At 37.4% G+C, this 15,000-nt stretch overlaps 12 non-coding genes and 47 pseudogenes across 12 annotated transcripts in view; all 59 read right to left on the bottom strand.

Annotated features, from left to right (window-relative positions):
- Positions 1–17: 17 nt before the first annotated feature.
- On the bottom strand, positions 18–136 carry LOC148472965 (5S ribosomal RNA; annotated as a pseudogene).
- Positions 137–252: 116 nt separating this feature from the next.
- LOC148472966 (5S ribosomal RNA) lies at positions 253–371 on the bottom strand (annotated as a pseudogene).
- Positions 372–487: 116 nt separating this feature from the next.
- LOC148472967 (5S ribosomal RNA) lies at positions 488–606 on the bottom strand (annotated as a pseudogene).
- Positions 607–722: 116 nt separating this feature from the next.
- Positions 723–840, bottom strand: LOC148472968 (5S ribosomal RNA; annotated as a pseudogene).
- Positions 841–956: 116 nt separating this feature from the next.
- On the bottom strand, positions 957–1,075 carry LOC148472969 (5S ribosomal RNA; annotated as a pseudogene).
- A 328-nt stretch (positions 1,076–1,403) lies between these two features.
- LOC148472970 (5S ribosomal RNA) lies at positions 1,404–1,522 on the bottom strand. Its single transcript, XR_015873325.1, has one exon. It is a non-coding gene; the product is annotated as a 5S ribosomal RNA (ribosomal RNA).
- A 115-nt stretch (positions 1,523–1,637) lies between these two features.
- On the bottom strand, positions 1,638–1,756 carry LOC148472971 (5S ribosomal RNA; annotated as a pseudogene).
- Positions 1,757–1,872: 116 nt separating this feature from the next.
- On the bottom strand, positions 1,873–1,991 carry LOC148472972 (5S ribosomal RNA; annotated as a pseudogene).
- Positions 1,992–2,106: 115 nt separating this feature from the next.
- On the bottom strand, positions 2,107–2,225 carry LOC148472973 (5S ribosomal RNA; annotated as a pseudogene).
- Positions 2,226–2,340: 115 nt separating this feature from the next.
- Positions 2,341–2,459, bottom strand: LOC148472974 (5S ribosomal RNA; annotated as a pseudogene).
- A 115-nt stretch (positions 2,460–2,574) lies between these two features.
- On the bottom strand, positions 2,575–2,693 carry LOC148472975 (5S ribosomal RNA; annotated as a pseudogene).
- A 116-nt stretch (positions 2,694–2,809) lies between these two features.
- LOC148472976 (5S ribosomal RNA) lies at positions 2,810–2,928 on the bottom strand (annotated as a pseudogene).
- A 350-nt stretch (positions 2,929–3,278) lies between these two features.
- LOC148472977 (5S ribosomal RNA) lies at positions 3,279–3,397 on the bottom strand (annotated as a pseudogene).
- Positions 3,398–3,513: 116 nt separating this feature from the next.
- On the bottom strand, positions 3,514–3,632 carry LOC148472978 (5S ribosomal RNA; annotated as a pseudogene).
- Positions 3,633–3,748: 116 nt separating this feature from the next.
- On the bottom strand, positions 3,749–3,867 carry LOC148472979 (5S ribosomal RNA). The gene has a single exon (XR_015873327.1). It is a non-coding gene; the product is annotated as a 5S ribosomal RNA (ribosomal RNA).
- A 116-nt stretch (positions 3,868–3,983) lies between these two features.
- On the bottom strand, positions 3,984–4,102 carry LOC148472980 (5S ribosomal RNA; annotated as a pseudogene).
- A 115-nt stretch (positions 4,103–4,217) lies between these two features.
- LOC148472981 (5S ribosomal RNA) lies at positions 4,218–4,336 on the bottom strand (annotated as a pseudogene).
- A 116-nt stretch (positions 4,337–4,452) lies between these two features.
- On the bottom strand, positions 4,453–4,571 carry LOC148472982 (5S ribosomal RNA; annotated as a pseudogene).
- Positions 4,572–4,687: 116 nt separating this feature from the next.
- LOC148472983 (5S ribosomal RNA) lies at positions 4,688–4,805 on the bottom strand (annotated as a pseudogene).
- A 116-nt stretch (positions 4,806–4,921) lies between these two features.
- Positions 4,922–5,040, bottom strand: LOC148472984 (5S ribosomal RNA; annotated as a pseudogene).
- A 328-nt stretch (positions 5,041–5,368) lies between these two features.
- On the bottom strand, positions 5,369–5,487 carry LOC148472985 (5S ribosomal RNA). The gene has a single exon (XR_015873328.1). It is a non-coding gene; the product is annotated as a 5S ribosomal RNA (ribosomal RNA).
- A 115-nt stretch (positions 5,488–5,602) lies between these two features.
- Positions 5,603–5,721, bottom strand: LOC148472986 (5S ribosomal RNA; annotated as a pseudogene).
- A 116-nt stretch (positions 5,722–5,837) lies between these two features.
- Positions 5,838–5,956, bottom strand: LOC148472987 (5S ribosomal RNA). The gene has a single exon (XR_015873908.1). It is a non-coding gene; the product is annotated as a 5S ribosomal RNA (ribosomal RNA).
- A 115-nt stretch (positions 5,957–6,071) lies between these two features.
- Positions 6,072–6,190, bottom strand: LOC148472988 (5S ribosomal RNA; annotated as a pseudogene).
- Positions 6,191–6,305: 115 nt separating this feature from the next.
- Positions 6,306–6,424, bottom strand: LOC148472989 (5S ribosomal RNA). The gene has a single exon (XR_015873697.1). It is a non-coding gene; the product is annotated as a 5S ribosomal RNA (ribosomal RNA).
- A 116-nt stretch (positions 6,425–6,540) lies between these two features.
- On the bottom strand, positions 6,541–6,659 carry LOC148472990 (5S ribosomal RNA; annotated as a pseudogene).
- Positions 6,660–6,774: 115 nt separating this feature from the next.
- On the bottom strand, positions 6,775–6,893 carry LOC148472991 (5S ribosomal RNA; annotated as a pseudogene).
- A 115-nt stretch (positions 6,894–7,008) lies between these two features.
- On the bottom strand, positions 7,009–7,127 carry LOC148472992 (5S ribosomal RNA; annotated as a pseudogene).
- A 116-nt stretch (positions 7,128–7,243) lies between these two features.
- On the bottom strand, positions 7,244–7,362 carry LOC148472993 (5S ribosomal RNA; annotated as a pseudogene).
- A 115-nt stretch (positions 7,363–7,477) lies between these two features.
- Positions 7,478–7,596, bottom strand: LOC148472994 (5S ribosomal RNA). The gene has a single exon (XR_015873329.1). It is a non-coding gene; the product is annotated as a 5S ribosomal RNA (ribosomal RNA).
- A 116-nt stretch (positions 7,597–7,712) lies between these two features.
- LOC148472995 (5S ribosomal RNA) lies at positions 7,713–7,831 on the bottom strand (annotated as a pseudogene).
- A 115-nt stretch (positions 7,832–7,946) lies between these two features.
- On the bottom strand, positions 7,947–8,065 carry LOC148472996 (5S ribosomal RNA; annotated as a pseudogene).
- A 115-nt stretch (positions 8,066–8,180) lies between these two features.
- On the bottom strand, positions 8,181–8,299 carry LOC148472997 (5S ribosomal RNA). The gene has a single exon (XR_015874362.1). It is a non-coding gene; the product is annotated as a 5S ribosomal RNA (ribosomal RNA).
- Positions 8,300–8,415: 116 nt separating this feature from the next.
- On the bottom strand, positions 8,416–8,534 carry LOC148472998 (5S ribosomal RNA; annotated as a pseudogene).
- A 115-nt stretch (positions 8,535–8,649) lies between these two features.
- On the bottom strand, positions 8,650–8,768 carry LOC148472999 (5S ribosomal RNA; annotated as a pseudogene).
- A 116-nt stretch (positions 8,769–8,884) lies between these two features.
- On the bottom strand, positions 8,885–9,003 carry LOC148473000 (5S ribosomal RNA; annotated as a pseudogene).
- A 115-nt stretch (positions 9,004–9,118) lies between these two features.
- Positions 9,119–9,237, bottom strand: LOC148473001 (5S ribosomal RNA; annotated as a pseudogene).
- A 116-nt stretch (positions 9,238–9,353) lies between these two features.
- Positions 9,354–9,472, bottom strand: LOC148473002 (5S ribosomal RNA; annotated as a pseudogene).
- Positions 9,473–9,587: 115 nt separating this feature from the next.
- Positions 9,588–9,706, bottom strand: LOC148473003 (5S ribosomal RNA). Its single transcript, XR_015874191.1, has one exon. It is a non-coding gene; the product is annotated as a 5S ribosomal RNA (ribosomal RNA).
- A 116-nt stretch (positions 9,707–9,822) lies between these two features.
- Positions 9,823–9,941, bottom strand: LOC148473004 (5S ribosomal RNA; annotated as a pseudogene).
- A 350-nt stretch (positions 9,942–10,291) lies between these two features.
- LOC148473005 (5S ribosomal RNA) lies at positions 10,292–10,410 on the bottom strand (annotated as a pseudogene).
- Positions 10,411–10,526: 116 nt separating this feature from the next.
- On the bottom strand, positions 10,527–10,645 carry LOC148473006 (5S ribosomal RNA; annotated as a pseudogene).
- Positions 10,646–10,762: 117 nt separating this feature from the next.
- On the bottom strand, positions 10,763–10,881 carry LOC148473007 (5S ribosomal RNA; annotated as a pseudogene).
- A 116-nt stretch (positions 10,882–10,997) lies between these two features.
- LOC148473008 (5S ribosomal RNA) lies at positions 10,998–11,116 on the bottom strand (annotated as a pseudogene).
- Positions 11,117–11,231: 115 nt separating this feature from the next.
- On the bottom strand, positions 11,232–11,350 carry LOC148473009 (5S ribosomal RNA; annotated as a pseudogene).
- A 341-nt stretch (positions 11,351–11,691) lies between these two features.
- Positions 11,692–11,810, bottom strand: LOC148473010 (5S ribosomal RNA). The gene has a single exon (XR_015873330.1). It is a non-coding gene; the product is annotated as a 5S ribosomal RNA (ribosomal RNA).
- A 115-nt stretch (positions 11,811–11,925) lies between these two features.
- Positions 11,926–12,044, bottom strand: LOC148473011 (5S ribosomal RNA; annotated as a pseudogene).
- Positions 12,045–12,160: 116 nt separating this feature from the next.
- LOC148473012 (5S ribosomal RNA) lies at positions 12,161–12,279 on the bottom strand. The gene has a single exon (XR_015873896.1). It is a non-coding gene; the product is annotated as a 5S ribosomal RNA (ribosomal RNA).
- A 117-nt stretch (positions 12,280–12,396) lies between these two features.
- LOC148473013 (5S ribosomal RNA) lies at positions 12,397–12,515 on the bottom strand. Its single transcript, XR_015873331.1, has one exon. It is a non-coding gene; the product is annotated as a 5S ribosomal RNA (ribosomal RNA).
- A 115-nt stretch (positions 12,516–12,630) lies between these two features.
- LOC148473014 (5S ribosomal RNA) lies at positions 12,631–12,749 on the bottom strand (annotated as a pseudogene).
- Positions 12,750–12,865: 116 nt separating this feature from the next.
- On the bottom strand, positions 12,866–12,984 carry LOC148473015 (5S ribosomal RNA; annotated as a pseudogene).
- A 116-nt stretch (positions 12,985–13,100) lies between these two features.
- On the bottom strand, positions 13,101–13,219 carry LOC148473016 (5S ribosomal RNA; annotated as a pseudogene).
- Positions 13,220–13,335: 116 nt separating this feature from the next.
- LOC148473017 (5S ribosomal RNA) lies at positions 13,336–13,454 on the bottom strand (annotated as a pseudogene).
- Positions 13,455–13,570: 116 nt separating this feature from the next.
- Positions 13,571–13,689, bottom strand: LOC148473018 (5S ribosomal RNA; annotated as a pseudogene).
- Positions 13,690–13,800: 111 nt separating this feature from the next.
- LOC148473019 (5S ribosomal RNA) lies at positions 13,801–13,919 on the bottom strand (annotated as a pseudogene).
- A 116-nt stretch (positions 13,920–14,035) lies between these two features.
- LOC148473020 (5S ribosomal RNA) lies at positions 14,036–14,154 on the bottom strand (annotated as a pseudogene).
- A 350-nt stretch (positions 14,155–14,504) lies between these two features.
- Positions 14,505–14,623, bottom strand: LOC148473021 (5S ribosomal RNA; annotated as a pseudogene).
- Positions 14,624–14,739: 116 nt separating this feature from the next.
- LOC148473022 (5S ribosomal RNA) lies at positions 14,740–14,858 on the bottom strand (annotated as a pseudogene).
- A 116-nt stretch (positions 14,859–14,974) lies between these two features.
- LOC148473023 (5S ribosomal RNA) overlaps positions 14,975–15,000 on the bottom strand; it is a 119-nt gene continuing 93 nt past the window's right edge. The window contains exon 1 of the ribosomal RNA XR_015873998.1: positions 14,975–15,000. This exon is cut by the window's right edge and continues 93 nt beyond it. This is a non-coding gene — a ribosomal RNA (5S ribosomal RNA).

Here is a 15,000-nt window from a genome sequence, read left to right on the forward strand (position 1 = left end):
CTTTGGTTGTCTATAATTACCTACAGCACCTGGTATTCCCAGGTGGTCTCCCATCCAAGTACAAACGAGGCCCAACACTGAAAAGCTTCCAAGATCAGACGAGATTGGGCATGTCCAGTGTGGTTTGGCTGTAGGTGCTCAAAAGCATTAAATTTAGACCTCTATTACTTCTTAACTCAAGTAAATTCATTGATAAGTTGAAAAAATTAAATGTAAAATGTAATAGAAAAGAATGTTATGGCAGTATAAAATTACCTACAGCTCCAGGTATTCCCAGGTGGTCTCCCATCCAAGTACTAACCAGGCCCAACACTGCATAGCTTCCAAGATCAGACGAGATTGGGCATGTCCACTGTGGTTTGGATGTAGGTGCTCAAAAGCGTTAAATTTAGACCACTTTTACTTCTTAACACAAGTAAATTCATTGATAAGTTGAAAAAATTAAATGTAAAATGTAATAGAAAAGAATGATATGGCAGTATAAAATTACCTACAGCACCTGGGATTCCTAGGTAGTCTCCCATCTAAGAACTAACCAGTCCCAACACTGCATAGCTTCCAAGATCAGACGAGATTGGGCATGTCCAGAGTGGTTTGGCTGTAGGTGCTCAAAAACATTAACTTTAGACCTCTATTACTTCTTAACTCAAGTAAATTCATTGATAAGTTGAAAAAATTAAATGTAAAATGTAATAGAAAAGAATGTCATGGCAGTATAAAATTACCTACAGCTCCTGGTATTCCCAGGTGGTCTCCCATCCAAGTACTAACCAGGCCCAACACTGCATAGCTTCCAAGATCAGACGAGATTGGGCATGTCCAGTGGGTTTGGCTGTAGGAGCTCAAAAACATTAACTTTAGACCTCTATTACTTCTTTACTCAAGTAAATTCATTGATAAGTTGAAAAAATTAAATGTAAAATGTAATAGAAAAGAATGTTATGGCAGTATAAAATTACCTACAGAACCTGGGATTCCTAGGTAGTCTCCCATCCAAGTACAAACCAGTCCCAACACTGCATAACTTCCAAGATCAGACGAGATTGGGCATGTCCAGTGTGGTTTGGCTGTAGGTGCTCAAAAACATTAACTTTAGACCTGTATTACTTCTTAACTCAAGTAAATTCATTGATAAGTTGAAAAAATAAATGTAAAATGTAATAGAAAAGAATGTTATGGCTGTATAAAATTACCTACTGCACCTGGTTTTCCAAGGTGGTTTCCCATCCAAGTACTGACCATTCCCAACACTGCATAGCTTCCAAGATCAAACAACATTGGCCATGTCCAGTGTTGTTTGCCTATAGGTGCTGAAAAATATTAACTTTAGACCTCTTTTACTTCTTAACTCAAGTAAATTCATTGCTAAGTTGAAAAAATGCAATGTTATGGCTATATAAAATTACCTACAGCACCTGGTATTCCCAGGTGGTCTCCCATCCAAGTACTAACCAGGCCCAACACTGCATAGCTTCCAAGATCAGACGAGATTGGGCATGTCCAGTGTGGTTTGGCTGTAGGTGCTAAAAGCCTTAACTTTAGACATCTTTTACTTCTTAACTCAAGTAAATTCATTGATAAGTTGAAAAAATTAAATGATAAATGTAATAGAAAAGAATGTTATGGCAGTATAAAATTACCTACAGCACCTGGTATTCCCAGGTGGTTTCCCATCCAAGTACTGACCATGCCCAACACTGCATAGCTTCCAAGATCAAACGACATTGGCCATGTCCAGTGTGGTTTGGCTATAGGTGCTGAAAAATATTAACTTTAGACCTCTTTTACTTCTTAACTCAAGTAAATTCATTGCTAAGTTGAAAAAATGTAATGTAAAATGTAATAGAAAAGAATGTTATGGCTATATAAAATTACCTACAGCACCAGGTATTCCCAGGTGGTCTCCCATCCAAGTACTAACCAGGCCCAACACTGCATAGCTTCCAAGATCAGACGAGATTGGGCATGTCCAGTGTGGTTTGGCTATAGGTGCTCAAAAACATTAACTTTAGACCTCTTTTACTTCTTAACTCAAGTAAATTCATTGATAAGTTGAAAAATTAAATGTAAAATGTAATAGAAAAGAATGTTATGGCTGCATAAAATTAACTACTGCACCTGGTATTCCCAGGTGGTCTCCCATCTAAGTACTAACCAGGCCCAACACTGCATTGCTTCCAAGATCAGACGAGATTGGGCATGTCCAGTGTGGTTTGGCTGTAGGTGCTCAAAATCATTAACTTTAGACCTCTTTTACATCTTAACTCAAGTAAATTCAATGATAAGTTGAAAAATGAAATGTAAAATGTAATAGAAAAGAATGTTATGGCAGTATAAAATTACCTACAGCACCTGGTAATCCCAGGTGGTCTCCCATCCAAGTACTAACCAGGCCCAACACTGCATAGCTTCCATGATCAGACGAGATTGGGCAAGTCCAGTGTGGTTTGGCTGTAGGTGCTCAAAATTATTAACTTTAGACCTCTTTTACTTCTTAACTCAAGTAAATTCATTGATAAGTTGAAAAAATTAAATGTAAATGTAATAGAAAAGAATGTTTTGGTTGTCTAAAATTACCTACAGCACCTCGTATTCCCAGGTTGTCTCCCATCCAAGTACAAACGAGGCCCAACACTGCATAGCTTCCAAGATCAGACGAGATTGGGCATGTCAAGTGTGGTTTGTCTGTAGGTGCTCAAAAGCATTAAATTTAGACCTCTATTACTTCTTAACTCAAGTAAATTCATTGATAAGTTGAAAAAATTAAATGTAAAATGTAATAGAAAAGAATGTTATGGCAGTATAAAATTAACTACAGCTCCAGGTATTCCCAGGTGGTCTCCCATCCAAGTACTAACCAGGCCCAACACTGCATAGCTTCCAAGATCAGACGAGATTGGGCATGTCCACTGTGGTTTGGATGTAGGTGCTCAAAAGCGTTAAATTTAGACCGCTTTTACTTATTAACACAAGTAAATTCATTGATAATTTGAAAAAATTAAATGTAAAATGTAATAGAAAAGAATGTTATGGCAGTATAAAATTACCTACAGCACTTGGGATTCCTAGGTGGTCTCCCATCCAAGTACTGACCATGCCCAGCACTGAATAGCTAAAAAGATAAGACGAGATGGGGAATGTCCAGTGTGGATTGGCTGTAGGTGCTCAAAAGTATTAACTTTAGACTTCTTTTACTTCTTAACTCAAGTAAATTCAATGATAAGTTGAAAAATTAAATGTAAAATGTAATAGAAAAGAATGTTATGGCAGTATAAAATTACCTACAGCTCCTGGTATTCCCAGGTGGTCTCCCATCCAAGTACTAACCAGGCCCAACACTGCATAGCTTCCAAGATCAGACGAGATTGGGCATGTCCAGTGTGGTTTGGCTGTAGGTGCTCAAAAACATTATCTTTAGACCTCTATTACTTCTTAACTCAAGTAAATTCATTGATAAGTTGAAAAAATAAAATTTAAAATGTAATAGAAAAGAATGTTATGGCAGTATAAAATTACCTACAGCACCTGGGATTCCTAGGTGGTCTCCTATCCAAATACTAAACAGGTCCAATACTGCATAGCTTCCAAGATCAGACGAGATTGGGCATGTCCAGTGTGGTTTGGCTGTAGGTGCTCAAAAACATTAACGTTAGACCTCTTTTACTTCTTCACTCAAGTAAATTCATTGATAAGTTGAAAAAATTAAATGTAAAATGTAATAGAAAAGAATGTTATGGCTGCATAAAATTACCTACAGCACCTGGTATTCCCAGGTGGTCTCCCATCCAAGTACTAACCAGGCCCAACACTGCATAGCTTCCAAGATCAGACGAGATTGGGCATGTCCAGTGTGGTTTGGCTGTAGGTGCTCAAAAACATTAACTTTAGACCTCTATTACTTCTTAACTCAAGTAAATTCATTGATAAGTTGAAAAAATTAAATTTAAAATGTAATAGAAAAGAATGTTATGGCAGTATAAAATTACCTACAGCACCTGGTAATCCCTGGTGGTCTCCCATCCAAGTACTAACCAGGCCCAACACCGCATAGATTCCAAGTTCAGACGAGATTGGGCATGTCCAGTGTGGTTTTGCTGTAGGTGCTCAAAAACATTAACTTTAGATCTCTTTTACTTCTTAACTCAAGTAAATTCAATGATAAGTTGAAAAATGAAATTTAAAATGTAATAGAAAAGAATGTTATGGCAATATAAAATTACCTACAGCACCTGGCATTCCCAGGCGGTCTCCCATCCAAGTACTAACCAGGCCCAACACTGCATAGCTTCCAAGATCAGACGAGATTGGGCATGTCCAGTGTGGTTTGGCTGTAGGTGCTCAAAACCATTATCTTTAGACCTCTTTTACTTCTTAACTCAAGTAAATTCATTGATAAGTTGAAAAAATTAAATGTAAAATGTAATAGAAAAGAATGATATGGCAGTATAAAATTACCTACAGCACCTGGGATTCCTAGGTAGTCTCCCATCTAAGAACTAACCAGTCCCAACACTGCATAGCTTCCAAGATCAGACGAGATTGGGCATGTCCAGAGTGGTTTGGCTGTAGGTGCTCAAAAACATTAACTTTAGACCTCTATTACTTCTTAACTCAAGTAAATTCATTGATAAGTTGAAAAAATTAAATGTAAAATGTAATAGAAAAGAATGTCATGGCAGTATAAAATTACCTACAGCTCCTGGTATTCCCAGGTGGTCTCCCATCCAAGTACTAACCAGGCCCAACACTGCATAGCTTCCAAGATCAGACGAGATTGGGCATGTCCAGTGGGTTTGGCTGTAGGAGCTCAAAAACATTAACTTTAGACCTCTATTACTTCTTTACTCAAGTAAATTCATTGATAAGTTGAAAAAATTAAATGTAAAATGTAATAGAAAAGAATGTTATGGCAGTATAAAATTACCTACTGAACCTGGGATTCCTAGGTAGTCTCCCATCCAAGTACAAACCAGTCCCAACACTGCATAACTTCCAAGATCAGACGAGATTGGGCATGTCCAGTGTGGTTTGGCTGTAGGTGCTCAAAAACATTAACTTTAGACCTGTATTACTTCTTAACTCAAGTAAATTCATTGATAAGTTGAAAAAATAAATGTAAAATGTAATAGAAAAGAATGTTATGGCTGTATAAAATTACCTACTGCACCTGGTTTTCCAAGGTGGTTTCCCATCCAAGTACTGACCATTCCCAACACTGCATAGCTTCCAAGATCAAACAACATTGGCCATGTCCAGTGTTGTTTGCCTATAGGTGCTGAAAAATATTAACTTTAGACCTCTTTTACTTCTTAACTCAAGAAAATTCATTGCTAAGTTGAAAAAATGCAATGTTATGGCTATATAAAATTACCTACAGCACCTGGTATTCCCAGGTGGTCTCCCATCCAAGTACTAACCAGGCCCAACACTGCATAGCTTCCAAGATCAGACGAGATTGGGCATGTCCAGTGTGGTTTGGCTGTAGGTGCTAAAAGCCTTAACTTTAGACATCTTTTACTTCTTAACTCAAGTAAATTCATTGATAAGTTGAAAAAATTAAATTAAAAATGTAATAGAAAAGAATGTTATGGCAGTATAAAATTACCTACAGCACCTGGTATTCCCAGGTGGTCTCCCATCCAAGTACTGACCATGCCCAACACTGCATAGCTTCCAAGATCAAACGACATTGGCCATGTCCCGTGTGGTTTGGCTATAGGTGCTGAAAAATATTAACTTTAGACCTCTTTTACTTCTTAACTCAAGTAAATTCATTGCTAAGTTGAAAAAATGTAATGTAAAATGTAATAGAAAAGAATGTTATGGCTATATAAAATTACCTACAGCACCAGGTATTCCCAGGTGGTCTCCCATCCAAGTACTAACCAGGCCCAACACTGCATAGTTTCCAAGATCAGACGAGATTGGGCATGTCCAGTGTGGTTTGGCTATAGGTGCTAAAAGTCTTAACTTTAGACCTCTTTTACTTCTTAACTCAAGTAAATTCATTGATAAGTTGAAAAAATTAAATGTAAAATGTAATAGAAAAGACTGTTATGGCAGTATAAAATTACCTACAGCACCTGGGATTCCTATGTGGTCTCCCATCCAAGTACTAACCAGGTCCAACACTGCATAGCTTCCAAGATCAGACGAGATTGGGCATGTCCAGTGTGGTTTGGCTGTAGGTGCTCAAAAACATTAACTTTAGACCTCTTTTACTTCTTAACTCAAGTAAATTCATTGATAAGTTGAAAAATTAAATGTAAAATGTAAAAGAAAAGAATGTTATGGCTGCATAAAATTACCTACAGCACCTGGTATTCCCAGGTGGTCTCCCATCCAAGTACTAACCAGGCCCAACACCGCATAGCTTCCAAGATCAGACGAGATTGGGCATGTCCAGTGTGGTTTGGCTGTAGGTGCTCAAAAACATTAACTTTAGACCTCTATTACTTCTTAACTCAAGTAAATTCATTGATAAGTTGAAAAAATTTAATTTAAAATGTAATAGAAAAGAATGTTATGGCACTATAAAATTACATACAGCGCCTGGTAATCCCAGGTGGTCTCCCATCCAAGTACTAACCAGGCCCAACACTGCATAGCTTCCAAGATAAGACGAGATTGGGCATATCCAGTGTGGTTTGGCTGTATGTGCTCAAAAACATTAACTTTACACCTCTTTTACATCTTAACTCAAGTAAATTCAATGATAAATTGAAAAATGAAATGTAAAATGTAATAGAAAAGAATGTTATGGCAGTATAAAATTACCTACAGCACCTGGTAATCCCAGGTGGTCTCCCTTCCAAGTACTAACCAGGCCCAACACTGCATAGCTTCCAAGATCAGACGAGATTGGGCATGTACAGTGTGGTTTGGCTGTAGGTGCTCAAAAACATTAACTTTAGACCTCTTTTACTTCTTAACTCAAGTAAATTCATTGATAAGTTGAAAAAATGAAATGTAAATGTAATAGAAAAGAATGTTTTGGTTGTCTAAAATTACCTGCAGCACCTGGTATTCCCAGGTTGTCTCCCATCCAAGTACAAACGAGGCCCAACACTGCATAGCTTCCAAGATCAGACGAGATTGGGCATGTCAAGTGTGGTTTGGCTGTAGGTGCTCAAAAGCATTAAATTTAGACCTCTTTTACTTCTTAACTCAAGTAAATTCATTGATAAGTTGAAAAAATTAAATGTAAAATGTAATAGAAAAGACTGTTATGGCAGTATAAAATTACCTACAGCACCTGGGATTCCTAGGTGGTCTCCCATCCAAGTACTAACCAGGTCCAACACTGCATAGCTTCCAAGATCAGACGAGATTGGGCATGTCCAGTGTGGTTTGGCTGTAGGTGCTCAAAAACATTAACTTTAGACCTCTTTTACTTCTTAACTCAAGTAAATTCATTGATAAGTTGAAAAATTAAATGTAAAATGTAATAGAAAAGAATGTTATGGCTGCATAAAATTACCTACAGCACCTGGTATTCCCAGGTGGTCTCCCATCCAAGTACTAACCAGGCCCAACACTGCATAGCTTCCAAGATCAGACGAGATTGGGCATGTCCAGTGTGGTTTGGCTGTAGGTGCCCAAAAACATTAACTTTAGACCTCTATTACTTCTTAACTCAAGTAAATTCATTGATAAGTTGAAAAAATTAAATTTAAAATGTAATAGAAAAGAATGTTATGGCACTATAAAATTACCTACAGCACCTGGTAATCCCAGGTGGTTTCCCATCAAAGTACTAACCAGGCCCAACACTGCATAGCTTCCAAGATAAGACGAGATTGGGCATGTCCAGTGTGGTTTGGCTGTAGGTGCTCAAAAACATTAACTTTAGACCTCTTTTACATCTTAACTCAAGTAAATTCAATGATAAATTGAAAAATGAAATGTAAAATGTAATAGAAAAGAATGTTATGGCAGTATAAAATTACCTACAGCACCTGGTAATCCTAGGTGGTCTCCCTTCCAAGTACTAACCAGGTCCAACACTGCATAGCTTCCAAGATCAGACGAGATTGGGCATGTACAGTGTGGTTTGGCTGTAGGTGCTCAAAAACATTAACTTTAGACCTCTTTTACTTCTTAACTCAAGTAAATTCATTGATAAGTTGAAAAAATGAAATGTAAATGTAATAGAAAAGAATGTTTTGGTTGTCTAAAATAACCTACAGCACCTGGTATTCCCAGGTGGTCTCCCATCCAAGTACTAACCAGGCCCAACACTGCATAGCTTCCAAGATCAGACGAGATTGGGCATGTCCAGTGTGGTTTGGCTGTAGGTGCTCAAAAACATTAACTTTAGACCTCTATTACTTCTTAACTCAAGTAAATTCATTGATAAGTTGAAAAAATTAAATTTAAAATGTAATAGAAAAGAATGTTATGGCACTATAAAATTACCTACAGCACCTGGTAATCCCAGGTGGTCTCCCATCCAAGTACTAACCAGGCCCAACACTGCATAGCTTCCAAGATAAGACGAGATTGGGCATGTCCAGTGTGGTTTGGCTGTAGGTGCTCAAAAACATTAACTTTAGACCTCTTTTACATCTTAACTCAAGTAAATTCATTGATAAGTTGAAAAAATGAAATGTAAATGTAATAGAAAAGAATGTTTTGGTTGTCTAAAATTACCTACAGCACCTGGTATTCCCAGGTTGTCTCCCATCCAAGTACAAATGAGGCCCAACACTGCATAGCTTCCAAGATCAGACGAGATTGGGCATGTCAAGTGTGGTTTGGCTGTAGGTGCTCAAAAGCATTAAATTTAGACCTCTATAACTTCTTAACTCAAGGAAATTCATTGATAAGTTGAAAAAATTAAATGTAAAATGTAATAGAAAAGAATGTTATGGCAGTATAAAATTAACTACAGCTCCAGGTATTCCCAGGTGGTCTCCCATCCAAGTACTAACCAGGCCCAACACTGCATAGCTTCCAAGATCAGACGAAATTGGGCATGTCCACTGTGGTTTGGATGTAGGTGCTCAAAAGCGTTAAATTTAGACCGCTTTTACTTCTTAACACAAGTAAATTCATTGATAATTTGAAAAAATTCATGTAAAATGTAATAGAAAAGAATGTTATGGCAGTATAAAATTACCTACAGCACCTGGGATTCCTAGGTAGTCTCCCATCCAAGTACTAACTAGTCCCAACACTGCATAGCTTCCAAGATCAGACGAGATTGGGTATGTCCAGTGTGGTTTTGCTGTAGGTGCTCAAAAACATTAACTTTAGACCTCTATTACTTCTTAACTCAAGTAAATTCATTGATAAGTTGAAAAAATTAAATGTAAAATGTAATAGAAAAGAATGTTATGGCAGTATAAAATTACCTACAGCACCTTGTAATCCCTGGTGGTCTCCCCTCCAAGTACTAACCAGGCCCAACACTGCATAGCTTCCAAGTTCAGACGAGATTGGGCATGTCCAGTGTGGTTTGGCTGTAGGTGCTCAAAAACATTAACTTTAGACCTCTTTTACTTCTTAACTCAAGTAAATTCAATGATAAGTTGAAAAATGAAATGTAAAATGTAATAGAAAAGAATGTTATGGCAGTATAGAATTACCTACAGCACCTGGTATTCCCAGGTGGTCTCCCATCCAAGTACTAACCAGGCCCAACACTGCATAGCTTCCAAGATCAGACGAGATTGGGCATTTCCAGTGTGGTTTGGCTGTAGGTGCTCAAAACCCTTAACTTTAGACCTCTTTTACTTCTTAACTCAAGTAAATTCATTGATAAGTTGAAAAAATTAAATGTAAAATGTAATAGAAAAGAATGTTATGGCAGTTTAAAATTACCTACAGCTCCATGTGTTCCCATGTGGTCTCCCATCCAAGTACTAACCAGACCCAACACTGCATAGCTTCCAAGATCAGACGAGATTGGGCATGTCCACTGTGGTTTGGATATAGGTGCTCAAAAGCGTTAAATTTAGACCGCTTTTACTTCTTAACACAAGTAAATTCATTGATAATTTGAAAAAATTAAATGTAAAATGTAATAGAAAAGAATGTTATGGCAGTATAAAATTACCTACAGCACCTGGGATTCCTAGGTGGTCTCCCATCCAAGTACTGACCATGCCCAACACTGAATAGCTACCAAGATAAGACTAGATGGGGAATGTCCAGTGTGGATTGGCTGTAGGTGCTCAAAAGTATTAACTTTAGACCTCTTTTACTTCTTAACTCAAGTAAATTCAATGATAAGTTGAAAAATTAAATGTAAAATGTAATAGAAAAGAATGTTATGGCAGTATAAAATTACCTACAGTTCCTGGTATTCCCAGGTGGTCTCCCATCCAAGTACTAACCAGGCCCAACACTGCATAGCTTCCAAGATCAGACAAGATTGGGCATGTCCAGTGTGGTTTGGCTGTAGGTGCTCAAAAACATTATCTTTAGACCTCTATTACTTCTTAACTCAAGTAAATTCATTGATAAGTTGAAAAAATTAAATTTAAAATGTAATAGAAAAGAATGTTATGGCAGTATAAAATTACCTACAGCACCTGGGATTCCTAGGTGGTCTCCTATCCAAGTACTAAACAGGTCCAACACTGCATAGCTTCCAAGATCAGACGAGATTGGGCATGTCCAGTGTGGTTTGGCTGTAGGTGCTCAAAAACATTAACTTTAGACCTCTATTACTTCTTAACTCAAGTAAAATTCATTGATAAGTTGAAAAAATTAAATTTAAAATGTAATAGAAAAGAATGTTATGGCAGTATAAAATTACCTACAGCACCTGGTATTCCCAGGTGGTCTCCCATCCAAGTACTAACCAGGCCCAACACTGCATAGTTTCCAAGATCAGTCGAGATTGGGCATTTCCAGTGTGGTTTAGCTGTAGGTGCCCAAAAGCATTAAATTTATACTGCTATTACTTCTTAACTCAAGTAAATTCATTGATAAGTTGAAAAAATTAAATGTAAAATGTAATAGAAAAGAATGTTATGGCAGTATAAAATTACCTACAGCACCTGGTATTCCCAGATGGTCTCCCATCCAAGTACTAACCATGCCCAACACTGCATAGCTTCCAAGATCAGACGAGATTGGGCATGTCCAGTGTGGTTTGGCTGTAGGTGCTCAAAAACATTAACTTTAGACCTCTTTTACTTCTTAACTCAAGTAAATTCAATGATAAGTTGTAAAATTAAATGTAAAATATAATAGAAAAGAATGTTATGGCAGTATAAAATTACCTACAGACCCTGGGATTCCTAGGTAGTCTCCCATCCAAGTACAAACCAGTCCCAACACTGCATAGCTTCCAAGATCAGACGAGATTGGGCATGTCCAGTGTGGTTTGGCTGTAGGTGCTCAAAAACATTAACTTTAGACCTGTATTACTTCTTAACTCAAGTAAATTCATTGATAAGTTGAAAAAATTAAATGTAAAATGTAATAGAAAAGAATGTTATGGCAGTATAAAATTACCTACTGCACCTGGTTTTCCAAGGTGGTCTCCCATCCAAGTACTGACCATTCCCAACACTGCATAGCTTCCAAGATCAAACAACATTGGCCATGTCCAGTGTGGTTTGCCTATAGGTGCTGAAAAATATTAACTTTAGACCTCTTTTACTTCTTAACTCAAGTAAATTCATTGATAAGTTGAAAAAATGCAATGTAAAATGTAATGTTATGGCTATATAAAATTACCTACAGCACCTGGTATTCCCAGGTGGTCTCCCATCCAAGTACTAACCAGGCCCAACACTGCATAGCTTCCAAGATCAGACGAGATTGGGCATGTCCAGTGTGGTTTGGCTGTAGGTGCCCAAAAACATTAACTTTAGACCTCTATTACTTCTTAACTCAAGTAAATTCAATGATAAGTTGAAAAATGAAATGTAAAATGTAATAGAAAAGAATGTTATGGCAATATAAAATTACCTACAGCACCTGGCATTCCCAGGTGGTCTCCCATCCAAGTACTAACCAGGCCCAACACTGCATAGCTTCCAAGATCAGACGAGATTGGGCATGTCCAGTGTGGTTTGGCTGTAGGTGCTCAAAACCATTATCTTTAGACCTCTTTTACTTCTTAACTCAAGTAAATTCATAGATAAGTTGAAAAAATTAAATGTAAAATGTAATAGAAAAGAATGTTATGGCAGTATAAAATTACCTACAGCACCTGGTATTCCCAGGTGGTCTCCCATCCAAGTACTAACCAGGCCCAACACTGCATAGTTTCCAAGATCAGACGAGATTGGGCATTTCCAGTGTGGTTTGGCTGTAGGTGCCCAAAAGCATTAAATTTATACCTGCTATTACTTCTTAACTCAAGTAAATTCATTGATAAGTTGAAAAAATTAAATGTAAAATGTAATAGAAAAGAATGTTATGGCAGTATAAAATTACCTACAGCACCTGGTATTCCCAGGTGGTCTCCCATCCAAGTACTAACCAGGCCCAACACTGCATAGCTTCCAAGATCAGACGAGATTGGGCATGTCCAGTGTGGTTTGGCTGTAGGTGCTCAAAAACATTAACTTTAGACCTCTTTTACTTCTTAACTCAAGTAAATTCAATGATAAGTTGTAAAATTAAATGTAAAATATAATAGAAAAGAATGTTATGGCAGTATAAAATTACCTACAGCTCATGGTATTCCCAGGTGGTCTCCCATCCAAGTACTAACCAGGCCCAACACTGCATAGCTTCCAAGATCAGACAAGATTGGGCATGTCCAGTGTGGTTTGGCTGTAGGTGCGCAAAAGCATTAACTTTAGACCTCTATTACTTCTTAACTCAAGTAAATTCATTGATAAGTTGAAAAAATTAAATGTAAAATGTAATAGAAAAGAATGTTATGGAAGTATAAAATTAACTACAGCACCTGGTATTGCCAGGTGGTCTCCCATCCAAGTACTAACCAGGCCCAACACTGCATAGCTTCCAAGATCAGATGAGATTGGGCATGTCCAGTGTGGTTTGGCTGTAGGTGCTCAAAAACATTAACTTTAGACCTCTTTTACTTCTTAACTCAAGTAAATTCATTGATAAGTTGAAACAATTAAATGTAAAATGTTCTAGAAAAGAATGTTATGGCAGTATAAAAGTACCTACAGCACCTGGTATTCCCAGGTGGTCTCCCATCCAAGTACAAACCAGGCCAAACACTGCAGAGCTTGCAAGATCAGACGAGATTGGGCATGTCCAGTGTGGTTTGACTGTAGGTGCTCAAAAACATTAACTTTAGACATCTTTTACTTCTTAACTCAAGTAAATTCATTGACAAGTTGAAAAAATTAAATGTAAAATTTAATAGAAAAGAATGTTATGGCAGTATAAAATTACCTACTGCACCTGATATTCCCAGGTGGTCTCCCATTCAAGTACAAACCAGGCCCAACACTGCATAACTTCCAAGATCAGACGAGATTGGGCATGTCCAGTGTGGTTTGGCTATAGGCGCTCAAAAACATTAAATTTAGACCTCTTTTACTTCTTAACTCAAGTAAATTAATTGATAAGTTGAAAAAATGTAATGTAAAATGTAATAGAAAAGAATGTTATGGCTATATAAAATTACCTACAGCACCAGGGATTCCTAGGTGGTCTCCCATCCAAGTACTATCCAGGCCCAACACTGCATAGCTTCCAATATCAGAAGAGATTGGGCATGTCCAGTGTGGTTTGGCTGTAGGTACTCAAAGAAATTAACTTTAGACCTCTTTTACTTCTTTACTCAAGTAAATTCATTGATAAGTTGAAAAAATTAAATGTAAAATGTAATAGACTGTTATGGCAGTATAAAATTACCTACAGCACCTGGGATTCCTAGGTGGTCTCCCATCCAAATACTAACCAGGCCCAACCCTGCAGAGCTTCCAAGATCAGACGAGATTGGGCATGTCCACTGTGGTTTGGCTGTAGGTGCTCAAAAACATTAACTTTAGACCTCTTTTACTTCTTTACTCAAGTAAATTCACTGATAAGTTGAAAAAATTAAATGTAAAATGTAATAGAAAAGAATGTTATGGCAGTATAAAATTACCTACAGAACCTGGGATTCCTAGGTAGTCTCCCATCCAAGTACAAACCAGTCCCAACACTGCATAGCTTCCAAGATCAGATGAGATTGGGCATGTCCAGTGTGGTTTGGCTGTATGTGCTCAAAAACATTAACTTTAGACCTCTATTACTTCTTAACTCAAGTAAATTCATTGATAAGTTGAAAAAATTAAATGTAAAATGTAATAGAAAAGAATGTTATGGCAGTATAAAATTACCTACTGCAGCTGGTTTCCCCAGGTGGTCTCCCATCCAAGTACTGACCATGCACAACACTGCATAGCTACCAAGATAAGACGAGATGGGGCATGTCCAGTGTGGATTGGCTGTAGGTGCTCAAAAGTATTAACTTTAGACCTCTTTTACTTCTTAACTCAAGTAAATTCAATGATAAGTTGAAAAATTAAATGTAAAATGTAATAGAAAAGAATGTTATGGCAGTATAAAATTACCTACAGCTCCTGGTATTCCCGGGTGGTCTCCGATCCAAGCACTAACCAGGCCCAACACTGCATAGCTTCCAAGATCAGACGAGATTGGGCATGTCCAGTGTGGTTTGGCTGTAGGTGCTCAAAAACATTAACTTTAGACCTCTTTTACTTCTTTACTCAAGTAAATTCATTGATAAGTTGAAAAAATTATATTTAAAATGTAATAGAAAAGAATGTTATGGCAGTATAAAATTACCTACAGCACCTGGGATAACTAGGTGGTCTCCTATCCAAGTACTAAACAGGTCCAACACTGCATAGCTTCCAAGATCAGACGAGATTGGGCATGTCCAGTGTGGTTTGGCTGTAGGTGCTCAAAAACATTAACTTTAGACCTCTTTTACTTCTTCACTCAAGTAAATTCATTGATAAGTTGAAAAAATTAAATGTAAAATGTAATAGAAAAGAATGTTATGGCTGCATAAAATTACCTACAGCACCTGGTATTCCCAGG

Source organism: Taudactylus pleione, unplaced genomic scaffold (assembly GCF_031769625.1).
Source record: "Taudactylus pleione unplaced genomic scaffold, aTauple2 ptg000967l, whole genome shotgun sequence".
NCBI classification, from domain to species: domain Eukaryota; kingdom Metazoa; phylum Chordata; class Amphibia; order Anura; family Myobatrachidae; genus Taudactylus; species Taudactylus pleione.